Here is a 22797-nt window from a genome sequence, read left to right as displayed (position 1 = left end):
GGCTTTCTTTATTTAATATCTTTCTTTCCTTTTTCCCGTTGTGTATTACTGTCTTTAATGATGTTGTAATGTATGACTACACATCTATGTAAAGTGCCTTGGGACGACTCTGTGATGCACTATATAAAAATGAAATTAAATGTCCCGCCTCCTCCCTGACGTGGCTCTAACAGGCCATGTTTGCTGCTTGTTGGTCTCACGTCTCGTTCCAGCCCTCGTGTTAAACACTCCCAGCTGTCTCCAGTCTCTTCCATCATTAGTCCTCCATTTAAGTGCTTCCTGGTCCTGTGTTCCCCAGTTCGATCACTGATGTTGTGCCTTATGTGTTGCCGGTTCCATAGCCTCCCATCCTGATCCCAGTAAGTCCCTGTTTGTTGTCTGAGAAACACCTGCTGCACGAGTCTTTCACCCCGGTGACCACGACACCAACCACCAGTGATGTCTGTGGAGCCCAGAAATACCAGCCTAGCTGCACTAGTGCCCAGGCAGCACCTTGACAGCAGCATGTTTGCATTGTTATATTTGCCTCACTTGTTCACCACTTTCAGCAACAGTATCTGCTATGTACTAGAACTGTAATCATATGTGAGTGAGTCTGTCTGCTTTGAAGGAGCAGAGATCCCAGCTCCTTACTGTAGGTACAGGGCACAGAAACGGGTAAATCCTGTAAGGTAACATTCTTACAGTCAGCATAGATTCCAACACAGTTCTGGAATATGAAGTTCATAGTCAGTCACAATTTTGTAGCATTAAAATGTAACTTTTACATAAATCCTAACAGTATGTGTGATTGTGGGGGGGTGTGGGGTCTCGGGGTGTAACCTCTGTCTCTGGGCTTGTTTCCTGTCCCTCCTGCTGTATGTGTGAAGTCTGCATGTTCTTCCAATGTGGGCTTTCTCCTCCTACTTTGGAGAACATGAAACTGCGATCAGCCGATTGGAATCTCTAAGCTGCCCTTAGTGTGAGTCTGTATGTGTGAGTTTGTGCTCTGCTATAAACTAGTATCCTGTCCATTGTGTCCCCTGCCCTGTGCCACCTGGGACAGGCTCCAGGCTCCCCACCCCCTGTACAGGATAAGCAGTAATGCAGGACGGCTCCACACTGTTCCAAAGAAATGGCGCTCCAGCTCCCTTCAGGACTTCAGACCAGCTGCTCTCACTTCACACCTCCAGGCTTGTGGGTGTGGTTCCCACTCCTGGTTCTGCATGTACAGCTTGCATGTTATCCCCGTGTTCCTGTGGGTTTCCTCAGGTTTCTTCCTGCTGTCCAAGATCATGCAGTTTGGTGAATTAGTGTCACTAAATTGTCCTCAGCATGTGAGTGAGTGTTTGCCCTGTGATGGACTGGCATCCCATCCAGGGTGTCTCTGCCTTGTGCCCTGTGCTTCCTGTGATGTGTGTGTCCCATAACCCTGTACTGGATAAGCGGTTATTGGAATTTGTTGGTATGGGGCACTGTTTGTAAAGGTAGCAAACATTTTTGTACTTGCCACTTTTTCAACATTTAGTGCAATTTTCTGACATTTAGCTAGAAGTCAATGGTGTTGTGGATTATCAGGATTTTTTGCTGTGTAAATTATGTTCAAAATTGTTTATCATATGTAAATATAAATGGTTTGTCTATATATAAATATTAAATGTAAATGTTAAATGTAAATGTGAATATAAATGTTAAATGTAAATGTAAATATAAATGTTAAATATAAAACTTAAATATAAATGTTAAATCTAAATGTAGACTCTAAATGTTGAGAACGTATGCAAATTAGCCACGCCCATTTGTGTAAAATGGGCGGTACCAATGAGAGCGCAGGTTAGGGCTGATGCGGGACAACATGGCGAATTCTGCTCACTTAGAGGCCATAGAACATGCAGTTTTGGCAGGTGTTCGCGCTGCGTTACATGGTATTGCTACACAGCCGGGAGCAACATCATGTACACCTTCCACTGTGACATCGGGAAGCTCTGAATGTACATCGTTGTGTTTCTCACTTTCACAACATACATCCAACAGACACCAAAGTAAAGTTAGCAATGTCTTTACTAGGAATTGTACTGCATCGCATGTCACTTCTCAGTGTAGGACTATATAGTTCTCTAACTCTGCGTATTCCTACGCTAGCCAGTCTGTATGTTAATTATTGTGGTACATACCAGAAAAGTAGTTCCTATATAATTAATGTGAACATAACATTTCCTCCCTTACAGCATTGATGTCTATCTCATATAAAAGGAAAACGAAACAATAATATACCCCACAACTACAGTACTGGCAATTACAACTTTACAATTACAACCAAATAGTCCTGAACACTTCGACATTCGTGCTGAACACTTAACACACCTAACACTCATTAAACATGGCAAAAACAACGCAATGCATTTCTATAGGTCCAGTCTTTGGGGAGGATGATGAGCTCTTTCAGGATAGCGTCTCTCGTGAGGGTCAGAGCCCTGAACAGGAACCTCAGGAATACCCGCATTAACCAGTGCAGCATTTCCGTGATCGGGAGGCGGCGGCTCTGAGGCTGTGCACACGAGCTCATCAGAGTCCTCAGGGTTATGAAGGTCATCCTCTGTGCTCTTATTGGCTGAACGTTGAGCGGTTGCTTCCAGCAATTGATCGACGTGTCGACGCCAGATAACACTTCCCCCAACTCTCACAGTGTATGTTAGAGGGCCTGTCTTGGACAGTATTTCATCATGCTGCCATTTCTGCTTAGACTGACGGTAGTCTCTTGCCAGAACTTGTTGTCCAATCACAAAGTTTCTAACGTGACCAGTCTTTGCTTTGATGGATTGTTTTTACATGACATCTCTACGCAGGTCAGGCTTTAGCAAATCAAGACGTGACCTCAGTCTTCTGCTACACAGCCGGGAGCAACATCATGTACACCTTCAAGAGGGCAAACTGAACTGAGGCATCCTGGGATTGCTGCGAGAGATTGCTGGGATACTGCGAGAGAGTGGTGTTGAGCTGCGGCGATTGTTTGTGATTGTTTTTGGGGTGTTTGGAACGTATTTTCTGAGTGTTTGTGTGCTTTAATTGTTTAGTGGGTGGCTGTGTTATTTCTATTTATTGTTCTTATTTTGGTCGGCGTGAGTGCTTGTCTGTCCTGTCTGTTTATTAACAGCGCGATTGTTACGGGCAGTGAGCTGCGTTTTCTGTTCGCGTTTAACTCCGTAAAAAACACCGGCGGGGCGAAATAGCTAATAATATCTAACGTCGGTAACGTTACTCAGCGCCAGAAAAGGACAGTTGCTCCTGAGCTTTGCTCGGTCGCCAGTCGGGGCCGGGAGGACATTTTCCACTTTTTTCCCCGCTCCGGCAGTAGCCTGCTGTGAGGGGGTTTTTGTGGTTTTTCGACCTCCCAAGAGCAATTTCGATTTCGTTTTGTTTTTAGTTCATACTTGGTTCAAGCAGAAGTTCTTTTGGTAAGTAGTAGTAAATTTATCGGATTTAAAATTTTAAATAAAAATAATAATTAAGTTCCGTTTCAATCTAAGTAACTTATTTTAGTGTACTCGGCACTTTATTGCATTTAACGGTACGCTAATTAATCTTTAAAGTTAAATACGCTATATAAATTTACTGGGCTGGGAGTACGGGGTCATAGTGAGTTAGTTAATTATGGGGCCGGCTCAGTGTGGCGTTTGCAACATGTTTGCCCTTCTGGACGTTAGTGTCCAGTCGGACTTCATCTGCGAGCGATGTAAGCTAGTGGACTCGCTCATGGTCAAGGTTCGCGACCTTGAGGAGCAACTGGCTCTCATCCAATGCAACAGTGAGTTAGAGGAGCAAGTTAATACGCCTTTTAGGGAGAAGGTGTGTACGCCACTAGCCGGGAGGGGGGAGAATGAAGAGCAGAGAGGTCGAGAGAGCTGGGTGACCGTAGGTCGTAGACGCAGGAAAGGGCGTACACACGTTGCAGAGGCGGCATCACCTGAGGTGACTGTGTCGAACAGGTTTCAGGTTCTTCCAGCTTTAGAGCCGGAACGGACTGGGGAGGCAGGTGGGCCCTTGGGCACTGAGGAGCCCCCTCCCCCCAGGAAGAGGGAGGTTGTGGTAGTGGGGGATTCCATTATTAGGGGAGTAGACAGTTATGTGTGCACGCGTGATAGAGGGTCCCGTACGGTGTCTTGCCTGCCTGGTGCCCAGGTAGGAGACCTTCCAGATCGTGTGGATAAGCTTTTGGCCCCAGCTGGGGTGGATCCAGTTGTCGTGGTGCATGTTGGCACCAACGACATAGGCAAGGGTAGAAGGGCTGTTCTGCAGGATAAATTTATAGAAGTCGCCAATAAGCTTAGAAGCAGAACGTCCACGGTGGTATTCTCTGAAATACTCCCCGTGCCACGTGCAAGTCAGGCTAAGTTAGCTGAGATAAGGAAATTAAATGCGTGGCTAAAAGGATGGTGTAGGAAGGAGGGGTTTAGGTTTATGGGGCATTGGAGGACCTTCTGGAACAGGTGGGACCTGTTCAAGCCGGATGGGTTGCACCTGAACCAGAGGGGAACCAGTGTATTGGGGAGGCGTATGTGTAGAGTCGTTGAGGAATGTTTAAACTAGGGACTGGGGGGGCAGGGAGGTTAGTTAACTATGTCAGTGGGGGGAAACGGAAAGCCCCAAATAATCATATTGTAAGTGGGCACCGTAATAGGCCTACCCTTTGTTGTCTGTATTTAAACGCCAGAAGTATTAGGAATAAAATTCATGATTTAGAGGCTTTTATCTCATCGGACTCTTATGATATTATAGGAGTAACTGAAACGTGGTTGAGTGAAAAGGATGGACAAGAATATAATATGGATGGTTACACGTTGTTCCGTAAGGATCGTATAGGAAAAAAGGGAGGTGGTGTTGCAGTATATGTAAAGGAAAACTTGCAGGCAAGGGAACTTGCTGATATAAATAAAACTACGGAAGCAATATGGGTAAAATTAGATGCTAAAAACTCAAATAGCCTAATTGTCGGTGTTTGTTACAGAACACCTAATATAGCTGCTGAGGAAAGCAGATTGTTATACAGTGAGATTAGGACTATGAGCAATAAAAATGATGTGGTAGTTATGGGTGATTTTAATCTACCAGGAATGCAGTGGGACATTGTCACTGGCTCTTCAGAAAATGAACTGGAGATGGTGGAATTAGTACAGGATTGTTTTTTTACTCAGTTTGTTAACACCCCTACCAGGGGAGATGCCATTCTTGATCTTGTTCTCTCTAATAACCAGGACAGGATTGGTAAATTAGACGTTTTAGAACCACTTGACAGTAGCGATCATAACATGGTCAAATTTGAGGTTAAGTTTAGTGTTCGAAGAGCTAAGTCCAAATCAAAAATATATAATGTTAGGAAGGCTGACTTTAAGTGTATGAGACTAAAACTAGAAACTGTGAACTGGATGCAGTTAAATAACAAAACTGTTGAAGAGGCCTGGGAATTTTTTAAAAGCACATTATTGCAAGTGCAAGAGGACTTCATACCTGTTTCCAGCAAGAATAAACTTAGGAAATTGCAACCTAGGTGGTTTACTAGGGATATAAAGCATAAAGTAAGGAGGAAAAGGGCTTTGTTCCAGCAATGGAAAATAACTGATGATGACAGAATTAAGCAGGAATATCTAAGTCTACAGGCTGAGTTAAAAAATGATATTAGACGAGCTAAAAGAAATGTCGAAAGGATGGTTGCATTGGAAGCTAAGGATGACGTTAAAAGTTTCTTCCAGTATTTTAACTCTAAAAGAGCTCTAAAACCTGAAATTACTAATCTGCAGGATAGTAAGGGTCTTATAATAGTAAACGACATTGATATAGCAAATGAGTTCAATGATAGTTTTGCACGGGTATTCACTGTTGAGGACCTTAGTAATTTACCAGTTATTACCTATCCAGCATTGTCTATAGCTAATATATATATAACTGAAGCAGATGTTTTGCAAAGCCTAGCTAAGCTCAAAATAAATAAATCACAGGGCCCTGATGGCATCTTACCTATAGTGTTAAAAGAGATGAGGGATATTATTTGCCGACCCTTAACTTTACTGTTTCAAAAATCCTTATCTGAAGGTGTGGTACCTTCTGATTGGAAGCACGCCTTCATAACGCCTATTTTCAAAAAAGGGGATAGAAGCAATTTGTCTAACTATAGGCCAATCAGTCTAACTTGTATAACTGGTAAAGTTATGGAGGCTATAATCAAAGAGAAAATGATAGATTACCTGGACTCCAATAACATTTTGCGGGATAGCCAGCATGGATTTAGAAGAGGTAGATCCTGTTTAACAAATCTGTTGGAGTTTTTTGAGGAAGCTACTCAGGAAGTTGATGATAAGAAGGCCTATGATGTCATCTACTTAGATTTCCAAAAGGCTTTTGATGTTGTCCCCCACAAGAGGCTCCTACTTAAACTCAAAGCGACTGGTATTTTAGGTACCGTAGCGACCTGGATTGATAACTGGTTAACAGATAGGAAACAGCGAGTAGTTATAAGAGGCACAATGTCACAGTGGGCTTACGTTCATAGTGGGGTACCGCAGGGTTCGATTTTAGGACCACTATTGTTCCTAATTTACATAAATGATATGGATACCAATATATACAGTAAACTGGTGAAATTTGCAGATGACACCAAGGTGGGTGGTGTAGCAGATACTGAATTAGCGGCTCAGCAGCTACAGCGGGATCTTGATTTAATTAGTGACTGGGCCGATACCTGGCAGATGAAATTTAACGTCGATAAATGTAAGGTACTCCATCTAGGGAGCAGAAATATAAAGTACAGGTATTTCATGGGTGTCACTGAAATAAAGGTAGCTGATCATGAGAAAGACCTTGGTGTGTATGTTGATGCTTCCATGTCCCATTCTCGCCAGTGTGGGGAAGCAATAAAAAAGGCCAATAGGATGTTGGGGTATATCTCCAGGTGTGTGGAGTTTAAGTCAAGGGAGGTAATGCTAAGATTATACAATTCCTTGGTGAGACCTCACCTAGAATATTGTGTGCAGGTTTGGTCACCATATCTTAAAAAGGACATTGTGGCCTTAGAAAAGGTGCAGCGTAGGGCCACAAAAATGATTCCTGGTCTTAGAGGAATGTCATACGAGGAACGGTTACTTGAGCTAAATCTGTTCAGTCTCAAGCAAAGGAGATTGAGGGGGGACATGATCCAGGTATATAAGATTCTAACAGGTTTGGATGCTGTGCAACCAAATAGTTACTTCAGCATTAGTTTAAATACACGAACTCGTGGCCATAGGTGGAAATTAGCGGGAGAACATTTCAAGCTGGATTTAAGGAAGCACTTCTTTACGCAGCGTGTAGTCAGAGTATGGAATAGCCTTCCTGATAATGTAGTGCAAGCTGAATCCTTGGGTTCCTTTAAATCAGAGCTAGATAAGATTTTAACGACTCTGAGCTATTAGTTTAGTTCTCCCCAAGCGAGCTTGATGGGCCGAATGGCCTCCTCTCGTTTGTATAGTTCTTATGTTCTTATGTTCTTATGTTCTTCCCATGAACAATACGGCAGGAGCTTGACCTGTGGTAGTATGGTCAGCATTTCTGTATGCAAGTAAGAAATTTGGCATCTTCTCTTGTAGTGACACTTGAGCATTTGACATTGTTTTCATTGACTGTTTAAATGACTGAACAAATCGTTCAGCTAGCCCGTTCGTGGCGGGGTGGTAAGGTACTGCTGTGGTGTGTTTGATGCCATTTCTCTGGAGGAAGGACTGAAATTCCTCGGATGTGAATTGACTGCCGTTGTCACTGACAAGTCGTTCAGGCAATCCTGTTCTTGCAAACAGTGTGCGGAGTAGTTCCACTGTTTTTGTGCTTGTGGCATTTTTCACTATGAAGACCTCTGGCCACTTTGAATATGCATCAATCACCACAAGAAACATACGATCTAGGAAAGGCCCAGCGTAGTCCACGTGGATCCTTTGCCAAGGGGCAGTTGGCCACTCCCAGCTGTGGACAGGGGCGGATGGAGGCTGTTTTTGCGTCTGCTGACATTCAGGACATAATTTGGCCATTTCCTCTATCTGTTGATCAATGCCTGGCCACCATATATAGCTTCTTGCAAGACTTTTCATTTTTACCACACCCAGGTGTCCATCATGAAGTGCTCCCAGGACTCGGGATCGCAGCTTGGGTGGCACAACAACTCTTGTACCCCACATGATGCACCCATGACACACGGATAACTGCTCGCGTCGACTGAAGTATTCAGGCAAGGCCACTGTGTTTTTGGCAGGCCACCCCTTCACAGTTAACTCCAAGACCTTTGCCATAGTTGGATCTCTGGATGTTTCCTGTTTGACCTGTGCGCTTGTGACAGGTAGGTTCTCCAGAAGGGTTGTATGGAACATCTCAGCTGGGTCTGCAGTGGCATTGACTTCAGGTTCACATGGTAAACGAGAGAGTCCATCAGCATTACCATGCCGTGTTGTGCCTTTGTACTCAATCACGTATCTGTGTCCACCTAAAAACAATGCCCATCTTTGTAAACGTGCTGAAGTCATAGCCGGAATAGATTTCCTAGGGTTAAAAATGGCCACTAGCGGTTGGTGATCTGTAATTAATGTGAAACATTTGCCATATAGGTATTGGTTGAATTTCTTGACACCCCAAACAAGGCTAAGCCCTTCTCTGTCAATTTGTGCATAGTTCTTTTCAGCAGCACATAAAGATCTGGATGCAAAGGCAATAGGGCGTTCAGAGCCGTCCGGCATTTTGTGTGAAAGGACAGCACCTGTGCCATATGGCGAGGCATCACAAGCCAAGCGAAGAGGTAAATCTGGGTTACAGTGAGTCAAGACTTTTTCGGATGGGATAAGTTCTTTCGCAGTCTGGAATGCCAGGTCACAACTCTTTGTCCATTTCCAGGTCACTTTTGCTTGTAGGAGGCTGTTCAATGGATGAAGCACAGTTGCAAGATTTGGCAGGAATTTGTGATAGTAATTGACCAGTCCCAAAAATCAGCGAAGCTGGGAAACATTGGTGGGCTTTGGAGCCTTCAGGACGGCATCAATTTTGTCTCGTGATTTGTGGAGACCCTCTCTGTCTATTCTGTGCCCACAGAACTCAATGGAGTCTTTAAAGAACTCACATTTGTCCTTATTGGCTCTAAGTCCACACTCAGCTAGCCTCATTAGGACAGCCTCTAGATTAGCCAAGTGGGAGCTGTCGTCATGACCTGTCACAATAATGTCATCTAAGTAGCACTGTGTGCCTGGAATGCCCTGTAGCACTTGATCGATAGCACGCTGCCACACCGCAGGCGCGGATGCAATACCAAACACTAGCCGATTGTACCGAAAGGGGCCTTTGTGGGTATTAATTGTTAGGTACTTTTTTGATTCAGCATCCATTTCCATTTATAAATATGCTTGAGCCAAATCAATCTTTGAAAAATGTTGCCCTTCAGCTAATGAAGCAAAAATGTCCTCTATACGTGGTAACGGGTATTGATCTGCATGGAGAACTGGGTTGATTGTTACCTTAAAGTCGCCGCATAGCCTTATCGCGCCATTTTTCTTCACAACTGGTACGATTGGTGTTGCCCAGTCTGACCATTCAACTTTGGACAAAATACCCTGGTCCTCTAGTCGCTTTACTTCTGTCTCTACTCTTGGACGCAACGCATAGGGGACAGGACGAGCTTTCAAAAACTTGGCTGAGGCACGCTCATCCACTGTGAGGTGTGCTTTCATGTGTTTTAAAGTTCCTATGCCCTCTTGGAAGACTGATGCTGTCCGTTGAAGTTAAATTTTCAGCTCTTCCTGTGTGGCTTTACTGCTTTCATTCTCAATGGGCTGCATTACCTTAATAGACTGCCAACTGAGCTTAATCATTTGCAGCCAGTCGCGTCCAAATAATGGTACACTTCCGCATTGCATCACATACAAATCCAAAGTTTTCATTTTGTCTTCATGTTTCACTTTGACTTTAATTTTTCCCACCGGTGCCACCTTTTCTCCTGTATATGTTTTCAGTAACAGTGGTGTACGTTTCAATTTAATATTTGCAAACTTCTCTTTGTAATCTTTCAGCGATATAAGAGAAAGTGCTGATCCAGTGTCTAGTTCCATTTTTACTTTCTTTCCTTCAATCTCTGGGGTCACCCATATCATCCTCTTATCACTGCCTGACACTGAATGGAGCGCTATATGCCCCAACCCTGTGTCAGTATCATCTGAGGTTGAACCACTTGTATCGGTGTCATTCATTTCATTCACCCTTTTATCTCTTTTCTGGAATCTTTGTTTTTCCTCACTTTGCTTCATTTTACACATTCTCTGTATGTGGCCCTTTTTATTACAGTGTTTACAGTTCTTATCACGAAACCAGCAGTCTGCTTGGTCATGAGAACTTTTCCCACATCGGAAGCATACAGCTGCCTTGACTGGCTTGGTTGAGAATTTGTTAACATTATGAGTCTCACTTGTAATTTTCTTTTGTAACTGTGATGCATCCTTTGAGGCAGTTTCCATTGCCACTGCAATTTCTAATGCTTTGGCTAATGTCAAGTCTTTTTCGGTTAGGAGTCATCTTTGTATGCTTTCGTTATGCATACCGCACACAAGCCTGTCTCTGAGTGCGTCAGACAAGCCCGCGCCAAACTGACAATGTTCTGCGAGCTTCCTGAGCTCTGCCATGTAGTTGGGAATTGATTTGTTCTTTTGCTGATTTCGGTTATGAAACCTGAATCTCTCTGCAATAACAAGTGGCCTCGGATTAAAGTGCTCCTGCAACAGTTTGGTTATATCTTTGAACGATTTCTGAGCAGGTTTTTGCGGCGCGGTTAAACTCCTCAGTAAGTTGTATGTCTTTGCGCCCATAACACTCAGCAAGACTGCCACTTTTCTCTCATTTTCAATGTTGTTAGCTAAGCAATATTGTTCCAGTCTTTCGATATACGTGTCGCGGGGGTATGTGTGCCTGGGCACCTGCCCGTTCCGTCTGACGGGGGCATAACCAGACCTTTTACAGTGGGGTTGGGGGTGGCAAGGGTGCCTGTGCACCTGCCCCTTCTGTCCTATGGGGGAGTAACCAGACCTTTTACAGTGGGGTGAGGGTGGCAAGGGTGCCTGGGCACCTGCCCGTTCTGTCTGACGGGGGCATAACCAGACCTTTTACAGTGTGGTGGGGGTTGCAAGGCTGCCGGGGCACCTGCCCGTTCTGTCTGACGGGGGCATAACCAGACCTTTTATAGTGTGGTGGGGGTTGCAAGGCTGCCGGGGAACCAACCCCTTCGATCCTACCGGGGAGCAACTAGACCTTTTACAGTGGGGTGGGGGTGGCAAGGGTGTCTGGGCACCTGCCCCTTCTGTCCGACGGAGGAGCACCAAGAACTTTTACAGTGTGGTGGGGGGGTTGTCAGGCTGCCTGGGGACCTGTCCGTTCTGTATGACGGGGGCATAACCAGACCTTTTACAGTGGGGTGGGGGTGGCAAGGGTGCCTGGGCACCTGCCCGTTCTGTCTGACGGGGGCATAACCAGACCTTTTACAGTGGGGTTGGGGGGGGGGAAAGGGTGCCTGGGCACCTGCCCCTTCTGTCCGACGGAGGAGCACCAAGAACTTTTACAGTGTGGTGGGGGGGTTGTCAGGCTGCCTGGGGACCTGTCCGTTCTGTATGACGGGGGCATAACCAGACCTTTTACAGTGGGGTGGGGGTGGCAAGGGTGCCTGGGCACCTGCCCGTTCTGTCTGACGGGGGCATAACCAGATCTTTTACAGTGGGGTGGGGGTGGCAAGGGTGTCTGGGCACCTTCCTATTCTGTCCAATGGGGGAGTAACCAGACCTTTTACAGTGGGGTGAGGGTGGCAAGGGTGTCTGGGCACCTGCCCGTTCTGTCTGACGGGGGCATAACCAGACCTTTCACACTGGGGTGGGGGTGGCAAGGGTGCCTGTGCACCTGCCCCTTCTGTCCTATGGGGGAGTAACCAGACCTTTTACAGTGGGGTGAGGGTGGCAAGGGTGCCTGGGCACCTGCCCGTTCTGTCTGACGGGGGCATAACCAGACCTTTTACAGTGTGGTGGGGGTTGCAAGGCTGCCGGGGCACCTGCCCGTTCTGTCTGACGGGGGCATAACCAGACCTTTTACAGTGTGGTGGGGGTTGCAAGGCTGCCGGGGAACCAACCCCTTCGATCCTACCGGGGAGTAACTAGACCTTTTACAGTGGGGTGGGGGTGGCAAGGGTGTCTGGGCACCTGCCCCTTTTGTCCGACGGAGGAGCACCAAGAACTTTTACAGTGTGGTGGGGGGGTTGTCAGGCTGCCTGGGGACCTGTCCGTTCTGTATGACGGGGGCATAACCAGACCTTTTACAGTGGGGTGGGGGTGGCAAGGGTGCCTGGGCACCTGCCCGTTCTGTCTGACGGGGGCATAACCAGATCTTTTACAGTGGGGTGGGGGTGGCAAGGGTGTCTGGGTAGCTGCCCTTTTTGTCCGACGGGGGAGAACCTGACCTTTTACAGTGGGGTGGGGGTGGCAAGGGTGCCTGGGCACCTGCCCGTTCTGTCTGACGGGGGCATAACCAGACCTTTTACAGTGTGGTGGGGGTTGCAAGGCTGCCGGGGCACCAACCCCTTCGATCCTACTGGGGAGTAACTAGACCTTTTACAGTGTGGTGGGGGGGTTGTCAGGCTGCCTGGGCACCTGCCCATTCTGTCTGACGGGGGCATAACCAGACCTTTTACAGTGGGGTGAGGGTGGCAAGGGTGCCTGGGCACCTGCCCGTTCTGTCTGACGGGGGCATAACCAGACCTTTCACACTGGGGTGGGGGTGGCAAGGGTGCCTGTGCACCTGCCCCTTCTGTCCTATGGGGGAGTAACCAGACCTTTTACAGTGGGGTGAGGGTGGCAAGGGTGCCTGGGCACCTGCCCGTTCTGTCTGACGGGGGCATAACCAGACCTTTCACACTGGGGTGGGGGTGGCAAGGGTGCCTGTGCACCTGCCCCTTCTGTCCTATGGGGGAGTAACCAGACCTTTTACAGTGAGGTGGAGGTGGCAAGGGTGCCTGGGCACATGCCTTTTCTGTCTGACGGGGGCATAACCAGACCTTTTACAGTGTGTTGGGGAGGCAAGGGTGCCTGGGCACCTGCCCATTCTGTCTGACGGGGGCATAACCAGACCTTTTACAGGGGGGTGGGGGTGGCAATGCTGCCTGGCCACCAGCCCCTTCGATCCTTCCGGGGAGTAACTAGACCTTTTACAGTGGGGTGGGGGTGGCAAGGGTGCCTGGGCACATGCCTTTTCTGTCTGACGGGGGCATAACCAGACCTTTTACAGTGTGTTGGGGAGGCAAGGGTGCCTGGGCACCTGCCCATTCTGTCTGACGGGGGCATAACCAGACCTTTTACAGTGGGGTGGTGGTGGAAAGGCTGCCTGGGCACCAGCCAATTCTGTCCTAAGGGGGAGTAAGCAGACCTATTACAGTAAGGTGGGGGTGGCAAGGGTACCTGGGCACATGCCTTTTTTCTCTGACGGGGAGTACCCAGTTCTTTTACAGTGTGGTGGGGGGGGGTAAGGGATCCTGGGCACCTGCCCGTTGTCTGACGGGGGCATAACCAGAGCTTTCACAGTGGGGTGGGGGTGGCAAGGGTGTCTGGGTAGCTGCCCTTTTTGTACGACGGGGGAGAACCAGACCTTTTGCAGGGGGGTGGGGGTGGCAAGGGTGCCTGGGCACCTGCCCGTTCTGTCTGACGGGGGCATAACCAGACCTTTTACAGTTTGGTGGGGGTGGCAAGGGTGCCTGGGCATATGACTTTTCTGTCTGACTGGGGCATAACCAGACCTTTTACAGTGTGTTGGGGAGGCAAGGTTGCCTGGGCACCTGCCCATTCTGTCAGACGGGGGCATAACCAGACCTTTTACAGTTTGGTGGGGGTGGCAAGGGTGTCTGGGCACCGTCCAATTCTGTCCAACGGGGGAGCAACCAGACCTTTTACAGTGGGGTGGGGGTGGCAAGGGTGCCTGGGCACCTGCCCGTTCTGTCTGACGGGGGCATAACCAGACCTTTCACAGTGGGGTGATGGTGGCAAGGGTGCCTGGGCACCTGCCCGTTCTGTCTGACGGGGGCATAACCAGACCTTTTACAGTGGGGTGGGGGTTGCAAGGCTGCCGGGGCACCAACCCCTTCGATCCTACCGGGGAGTAACTAGACCTTTTACAGTGGGGTGGGGGTGGCAAGGGTGTCTGGGCACCTGCCCCTTCTGTCCGACGGAGGAGCACCAAGAACTTTTACAGTGTGGTGGGGGGGTTGTCAGGCTGCCTGGGGACCTGTCCGTTCTGTCTGACGGGGGCATAACCAGACCTTTTACAGTGGGGTGGGGGTGGCAAGGGTGTCTGGGTAGCTGCCCTTTTTGTCCGACGGGGGAGAACCTGACCTTTTACAGTGGGGTGGGGGTGGCAAGGGTGCCTGGGCACCTGCCCATTCTGTCTGACGGGGGCATAACCAGACCTTTTACAGTGGGGTGGGGGTTGCAAGGCTGCCGGGGTACCAACCCCTTCGATCCTACGGGGGAGTAACTAGACCTTTTACAGTGGGGTGGGGGTGGCAACGGTGCCTGGGCACCTGCCCGTTATATCTGACGGGGGCATAACCAGATCTTTTACAGTGGGGTGGGGGTGGCAAGGGTGTCTTGGTAGCTGCCCTTTTTGTTCGACGGGGGAGAACCAGACATTTTTCAGTGGGGAGGGGGTGGCAAGGTTGCCTGGGAAACTGCCCGTCTTGTCTGACCGGGCTTTAACCAGACCTTTTACAGGGGGGTGGGGGTGGCAATGCTGCCTGGACACCTGCCCCTTCTGTCCTATGAGGGAGTAACCAGACATTTTACTGTGGGCTGGGGGTGGCAAGGGTGCCTGGGGACCTGCCCGTTCTGTTTGACGGGGGCATAACCAGACCTTTTACAGTTTGGTGGGGGTGGCAAGGGTGTCTGGGCACCTTCCAATTCTGTCCAACGGGGGAGCAACCAGACCTTTTACAGTGGGGTGGGGGTGGCAAGGGTGCCTGGGCACCTGCCCGTTCTGTCCTACGGGGGAGTAAGCAGACCTATTACAGTGAGGTGGGGGTGGCAAGGTTGCCTGGGCACCAGCCCCTTCGATCCTACCGGGGAGTAACTAGACCTTTTACAGTGAGGTGGAGGTGGCAAGGGTGCCTGGGCACATGCCTTTTCTGTCTGACGGGGGCATAACCAGACCTTTTACAGGGGGGTGGGGGTGGCAATGCTGCCTGGCCACCAGCCCCTTCGATCCTTCCGGGGAGTAACTAGACCTTTTACAGTGGGGTGGGGGTGGCAAGGGTGCCTGGGCACATGCCTTTTCTGTCTGACGGGGGCATAACCAGACCTTTTACAGTGTGTTGGGGAGGCAAGGGTGCCTGGGCACCTGCCCATTCTGTCTGACGGGGGCATAACCAGACCTTTTACAGTGGGGTGGTGGTGGAAAGGCTGCCTGGGCACCAGCCAATTCTGTCCTACGGGGGAGTAAGCAGACCTATTACAGTAAGGTGGGGGTGGCAAGGGTACCTGGGCACATGCCTTTTTTCTCTGACGGGGAGTACCCAGTTCTTTTACAGTGTTGTGGGGGGGGTAAGGGATCCTGGGCACCTGCCCGTTGTCTGACGGGGGCATAACCAGAGCTTTCACAGTGGGGTGGGGGTGGCAAGGGTGTCTGGGTAGCTGCCCTTTTTGTACGACGGGGGAGAACCAGACCTTTTGCAGGGGGGTGGGGGTGGCAAGGGTGCCTGGGCACCTGCCCGTTCTGTCTGACGGGGGCATAACCAGACCTTTTACAGTTTGGTGGGGGTGGCAAGGGTGTCTGGGCACCTTCCAATTCTGTCCAACGGGGGAGCAACCAGACCTTTTACAGTGGGGTGGGGGTGGCAAGGGTGCCTGGGCACCTGCCCGTTCTGTCTGACGGGGGCATAACCAGACCTTTTACAGGTGGGTGGGGGTGGCAAGGGTGTCTGAGTAGCTGCCCTTTTGGTCCTACGGGGGAGAACCAGACCTTTTTCAGTGGGGTGGGGGTGGCAAGGTTGCCTGGGCACCAGCCCCTTCGATCCTACCGGGGAGTAACTAGACCTTTTACAGTGAGGTGGAGGTGGCAAGGGTGCCTGGGCATATGCCTTTTCTGTCTGACGGGGGCATAACCAGACCTTTTACAGGGGGGTGGGGGTGGCAATGCTGCCTGGGCACCAGCCCCTTCGATCCTACCGGGGAGTAACTAGACCTTTTACAGTGAGGTGGAGGTGGCAAGGGTGCCTGGGCACATGCCTTTTCTGTCTGACGGGGGCATAACCAGACCTTTTACAGGGGGGTGGGGGTGGCAATGCTGCCTGGACACCTGCCCCTTCTGTCCGAGGGAGGAGCACCCAGACCTTTTACAGTGTGTTGGGGAGGCAAGGCTGCCTGGGCACCTGCCCATTCTGTCTGACGGGGGCATAACCAGACCTTTCACAGTCGGGTGGGGGTGGCAAGGGTGTCTGGGCACCAGCCCCTTCTGTCCGACGGAGGAGCACCCAGAACTTTTACAGTGTGGTGGGGGGGTTGTCAGGCTGCCTGGGCACCTATCCGTTCTCTGTGACGGGGGCATAGCAGGACCTTTTACAGTGTGGGGGGGGGTGTAAGGGATCCTGGGCACCTGCCCGTTATGTGACGGGGGCATAACCAGACCTATTACAGGTGGGTGGGGGTGGCAAGGGTGTCTGGGTACCTTCCTATTCTGTCCAACGGGAGAGCAACCAGACCTTTTACAGTGGAGTGGGGCTGGCAAGGGTGCCTGGGCACCTGCCCCTTCTGTCTTATGGGGGAGTAACCAGATCTTTTACAGTGGGGTGGGGGTGGCAAGGGTACCTGGGCACCTGCCCCTTCTGTCCTACGGGGGAGTAAGCAGACCTTATTCAGTGTGGAGGGGGTGGCAAGGTTGCCTGGGAAACTGCCCGTCTTGTCTGACAGGGCTTCAACCAGACCTTTTACAGTGGGGTGGGGGTTGCAAGGCTGCCGGGGCACCTGCCCGTTCTGTCTGAAGGGGGCATAACCAGACCTTTTACAGTGTGGTGGGGGGGGGGGGGGGGGGGGGGTAAGGGATCCTGGCCACCAGCCCGCTATCTGACGGGGGCATAATCAGACTTTTCACAGTTGGGTGGGGGTGGCAAGGGTGTCTGGGTAGCTGCCCCTTTTGCACGACGAGGGAGAACCAGACCTTTTTCAGTGGGGAGGGGGTGGCAAGGTTGCCTGGGAAACTGCCCGTCTTGTCTGACGGGGCTTTAACCAGACCTTTTACAGGGGGGTGGGGGTGGCAATGCTGCCTGGGCACCTGCCCCTTCTATCCTACGGGGGAGTAACCAGACCTTTTACAGTGGGGTGGGGGTGGCAAGGGTGTCTGGGCACCTTCCTATTCTGTCTGATGGGGGCATAACCAGACCTTTTACAGGGGGGTGGGGGTGGCAATGCTGCCTGGACACCTGCCCCTTCTGTCCTATGGGGGAGTAACCAGACCTTCTACAGTGGGGTGGTAGTGGCAAGGGTGCCTTGGGACCTGTCCGTTCTGTCTGACGGGGGCATAACCAGACCTTTTACAGTATGGTGGGGGATGGAAAGCTTGTCTGGGCACCTGCCTTTTCCGTCTGAGGGGGGAGTAACCAGATCTTTTACAGTAGGGTGGGGGGGGTTAAGAGACCCTGGGCACCTGCCCGTTCTGTCTTACGGGGGAGCAACCAGACCTATTACTGGGGGGTGGGGGTGGCAAGGGTGTTTATTATTTAACAAATCAAATTTCTTTATTTATTTAAATATATTAATAATACTTTTATTTACTTTAATCCACTGAACCAGGACATAATTATATTTTCCAGTTTTTTTCAGTCTGTTATGTCTCTAGTTAAATGATTATTATACACATTGATTGACTGTCATTGTGTCAGTTATGTTCAGCTGCAGTAATACAGTGAATTTAACTTAATCCAGCAGACTGTGGTTTCATTATGTTACTCAGTTATGCTTTGGGTGACGCTGAAGTAGGACATTAATAGGACAGAACAGAAAGCCTTTATTGTCACTGTACAGGGAGGAAATACAGTAAATGGACATAAATATATAAAATGCACATTTACAGGGAAAGCCCCCCCCAATCAGGATTACATTTAATTACATTTTAGTCAGAGAGAAAACGTATAAAAAACAATATTTTTCATGTTTATTCAGCTCACTGAACACAGTCATTTATTTTTTGTCAAACACACAGTACTGTGCAAAAGTCTTAGGCAGTCCAAAGAAATGTTTAAAGCTGTTTATCTGGGTAGCAAGTGTACTTTGGCTTAGAACAAAAAACACAATTTAACATTAGAACATGTGCAAATTAAGAGTAACACAATAAAAACTAGTAATAATTTCTTCTGTCTTCTAAAAACTTACTGATATCTAGTTGGATGGCTAGATGAACACCGCTTCAGTTCCCAAACTTCTCCTCAGGGGGACCTCAGCCGTTCCATGATTTTGTTAAATTTCACCAACAGCTCAGTTAAATAATTAAATATATTGGTTAAAAAGTCAGTGAGAGATTGACTAGCTGTATGAGGTGTGTTAGTGGCCAAGTCAAAAAATACATGGCTGCACTGGACGGTCGTGCAAATACTAGGATGATTTTAGCAGAGGTTCTGAAATGGCGAAGCTGACACACTTTGACAGGCATCATATCATAGTTTTACACCAACAGGAGGATAATCTAAACATCATTTTCTTTGTCTGCCTCAGACTTTTGCACAGTTCTGTACATTTCAGAGTAAAAAGGATAATAAAGGTTAAAAAGCAGAGATTTTACCTTTTTGCAGGAGAACCAGCAACACGTCACAGTGACACTGAGCAGTTTCTATAAACAAAAAACCCTGGATAGAGGGACTCAGTGAATGAGGAGGTGAATCTGTGCAGGGGGGTCAGTCCATCAGAGGAGACTCTGTAGAAGGACAGAGCACCAGCCCCCCAGTCCAGATACACTCCTACTCTGCGGGAGCCTGAGGGCTGTATGGGTATGAGAGTCTGTTTATTATTGTGACAGACAGAGTAACTGTCAGTATTACAGTACAGACTCCATGATTTGTCATTGTATCCAAGCCCACAGTCATAACTCCCTCCTTCCCTCTCGATCCCTTTATAAGTCACTCCTATCCAGACTCGATATCCATCCCACTCAGCCTCCCAGTAACAGCGGCCAGTCAGACTCTCTCTGCACAGAACTTGGTGGATTCTGTCAAATCTCTCTGGATGATCAGGATATGGCTGCACTGCCCCCCATGTCACCTTCCTGTTCCCCCCTGACAGAGACAGGAATCTGTTTGCTGTGTTCGGGTCCAGCGTCAGCTGGCAGGAGTCTGTAGGCAGGAGGAAGAATTATTATTCCCATCAGGCCGCCTGTACTTTATGTTTCTGTACGATATAAAAACAGCACAGCTTCCCCTAACGAAGCGGGAACTGAAGTTTATGAAACATAAAGAGGGCGCGCGACGGCGGCGGGAAGAGCCGCCAAAATGGGGCGCGAGCTAAACTAACAGCTTAATTAATTTAATTAAAAAATGACAAAGCAGCGACATTCATCAGACATATTCATCACAAGCATATTTACCACAAAACGGCACCAGAGATCAATACTAAAGTCAGTGTCTTTCCTTCAAACCGCTAATTCCGGCGCATCCGGCTCGAAAATGGCCATCAATAACAGAATATTTAAGTAATATTATTACACGTTTAAAGTGATATTTAATAAACATTTGGATCTGGATTCTGATATAAACGATGATTCCGGCACAGATCGTGCATCATAAAAAACAGGAAGGTTTTCATTAATTCAGAAAAATATTGCTCTGAAAAACGGGATTATTATCTCATTAATTCGGAAAAACAGAATTAATTTCCCCCAGATGAATGCAATACGCTTCCATAGAGAACCGCTTACCGCGCGCGTGACTGTAGATGCTGCGCCGCTGCCGCGAGGCGTGAGCCCCGCATCTAGCGCACGCACGCGGCCGCTCTAATCTGTTAACATGGGCGCCGAAATGAAATTTGATATTTTCCGCCGCACATCCAGTGTGTCCTGGGCGCTAATTTCTTTTAGCACCGTGGATCAGCAGAACTTTTTAATATTCACGAGTGAAGCCCTACACGATTGGCTGGCTGATTAATATTTATGAGAGGGGCACTACCTCATTGGCCAGTTAACATCGACTTGTGCTGCCTGTTTCTTCTACCTAAAGCAGGGGTGTCCAAATCCAGTCCTGGGGGGCCGGTGCCCTGTGTAGCTCAGCTCTTTCCCTGTTCCACCATAAATAATTCAGCTCAAGAGCTGTGTGGTTATTAGCACAAGGAGATGAATCAGGTGTGTTAAATGAGGGGAAACCCAAAAATGTGCAGGACTCTGGCCCTCCAGGACTGGATTTGGGCTCCCCTGGTTTAAGGGATTCAGTGACCAATCAGTAATATTCTCTCATGAATTTTAAGGAATGTTCCAGAACCACCCTGTAAAAATGCAAATTCACATTTTGCACTTGAGGAGAGAGTCCGGTCTCACTGCCTACAGGTGCCTCCTTAGGACAATACTAACGAATCTCTCACAGAAAACACATACACTCACGGCATCCGCAAAAAGAACAAATGCAAAGGATTCTTTTTTTGTGAAATTAAATATGTATAACTAATTCAGAATATATTTAACCATCCTACACTCCCACACAAACACGAAGATAATACAAGCAGCTATAAAGCATTTGCAAAAAATATTTTAAAAACCGATTAAATTAATTGATAGTGTTTTGGTGATAATTTTGATTTTTTGTTTCCCGTTTGGATGTTTGTCTAAAATGACATGAAACTCACCTAAACACAAACATGGAAATCCATCTACACACAGTGCAAAAAGCCACTCATCACAACAATTGTGTGAATACAACCATAACATACAGTAGTATTCATGGGATTATTAATAAAAACATGCAAAGACACTTACATTTCTGTAAGCCTGCTCTGGTCCTGCACTCTCCACCGTAATCCACACTACAGGAGAAGCAGAATTATATAGTACTGCTGTATCCATTTATTTATTGGTGCCTCTTCTTCACATACATGCATAAGTATCTGTAGCGTGTCAGACACACACTCTGTACTCACTGCAGCTTCTCCAGTTTACAGCTGGGATCCTCCAGTACAGCAGAAAGCAGCTTCACTCCTGAGTCTCCTGGGTGATTGTAGCTCAGGTCCAGCTCTCTCAGGTGTGAGGGGTTTGACCTCAGAGCTGAAGCCAGGGAAGAACAGCCTTCTTCTGTGACTCTACAGCCTGACAGTCTGCAGAAACATGGGAAAAAAATCCACAATAAATAAGATCACCTGACCATTACAAGCATTACTTTTAAGCAAAAGTGACTCCTCTAATAAATATTTCAATAATCACACAAAATTAACATCTTTTGAACATTTTATAAGAACCTATACTTCTCAGAACCAGATCCAGTCGATATAGAATCATTTAAAAATAATCTAGACTTACCCATATTAACCAATGAAACAGCAGATGCCCTTGATGCCAGAGGTGGAGATTTCAGGTCCAGAGAGTACAAATCCAGACCAAGATTTTGTTTCAACCAACCAGATGAATATAAAGAGTCACAGTCACAGAGACTCAACTGGTTTGTTGAAACAAAATCTTGGTCTGGATTTGTACTCCCTGGACCTGAAATCTCCACCTCTGCTTGATGCACCATTAACATCAGAAGAACTCCATAAGGTCCTCAACCAAATGCCTAACAACCAATCGCCAGACCGGATGGTTACCCTGCAGAAATCTATAGGCCATTACAGTGTTATTGAAACCTGATAAAGACCAAACACAGCCCTCCAGTTACCGGCCATTACAGTGTTATTGAAAACTGATAAAGACCCAACACAACCCTCCAGTTACCCGGCACTCTCATTAATGAATAACTTGAAAATCATTACAAAAGCTCTCGCCACTCAGTTACAGACAGTCATTCCTACTATAATCCATCCTGATCAGACAGATTTCATCAAGACAAGACATGCCTCGGACAACATCTATAGATTATTTAATTTAGTCTAGACTGCTCAGCATACCCATACTAAAACCATGATTACATCATTAGATGCAGAAACTGCATCTGACAGTCAGGTGGACATTCCTCTTTAATACATTGCATAGATTTGGCTTCGGAGAATCGTTCACCCACTGGGATAAAATACTGTACAGCTCAGCCAAAGCTACAGTGTCACAGATGGGATGACATCACCTGCATTCACACTCCGACGGGGAAGACGGCCTGCATGCCCACTCTCTCCTTCACTGTTTGCCATCTTCATAGAAACAATTGTGGCAGCAATACGACAGAACAGTGAAATAAATGGAATTCATACTAATAAGTCAACCCAAAATTATTCTCTATGCAGATGATATCTTGCTGTTTTTATGAAACCCTCAAAATATGACATTTTAATTTTATTAATACCTTTTCAAATCTATCAAACTACACAATAAACTGGAAAAAAACCCATAATATTCTCACTGTCTGAAGATGCCTGGGATTCAGCCGATCAGGATGGTCCATTTCACACTGGAAATATCCGGTACTTGGGTATCTACATCTCCCACAGGCTGTCTGACTTGGTTACCCTCAACTACACCCCCTTATTCAAAACAATAGATGAGTCTCCCACTTAAATCAATAAAAATAAAATTACTCGTCCAGAATAAATTCAGAAAAATTCTTTCAAACTCATTAATGTCACATTTTTGCTG

At 47.9% G+C, this 22797-nt stretch overlaps 1 protein-coding gene and 1 long non-coding RNA gene across 2 annotated transcripts in view; one reads left to right on the top strand and one right to left on the bottom strand.

The window, feature by feature from the left end:
• The window catches only part of LOC125722253 (cytohesin-2-like), a 240366-nt gene that overhangs the window by 48804 nt on the left and 168765 nt on the right, over positions 1–22797 (top strand). The window lies entirely within an intron of this gene.
• LOC125722270 (uncharacterized) lies at positions 13016–15427 on the bottom strand. Its single transcript, XR_007386252.1, has 3 exons — positions 15352–15427; positions 13285–13357; positions 13016–13136 (listed from the first exon to the last, which is right to left on the bottom strand). It is a non-coding gene; the product is annotated as an uncharacterized LOC125722270 (long non-coding RNA).

Source organism: Brienomyrus brachyistius, unplaced genomic scaffold (genome assembly GCF_023856365.1).
Source record: "Brienomyrus brachyistius isolate T26 unplaced genomic scaffold, BBRACH_0.4 scaffold37, whole genome shotgun sequence".
In the NCBI taxonomy this organism is placed as follows: Eukaryota; Metazoa; Chordata; class Actinopteri; order Osteoglossiformes; family Mormyridae; genus Brienomyrus; species Brienomyrus brachyistius.
The sequence above is the reverse complement of the archived record's forward strand: the minus strand, read 5'-3'. Positions and strand labels throughout refer to the sequence as shown.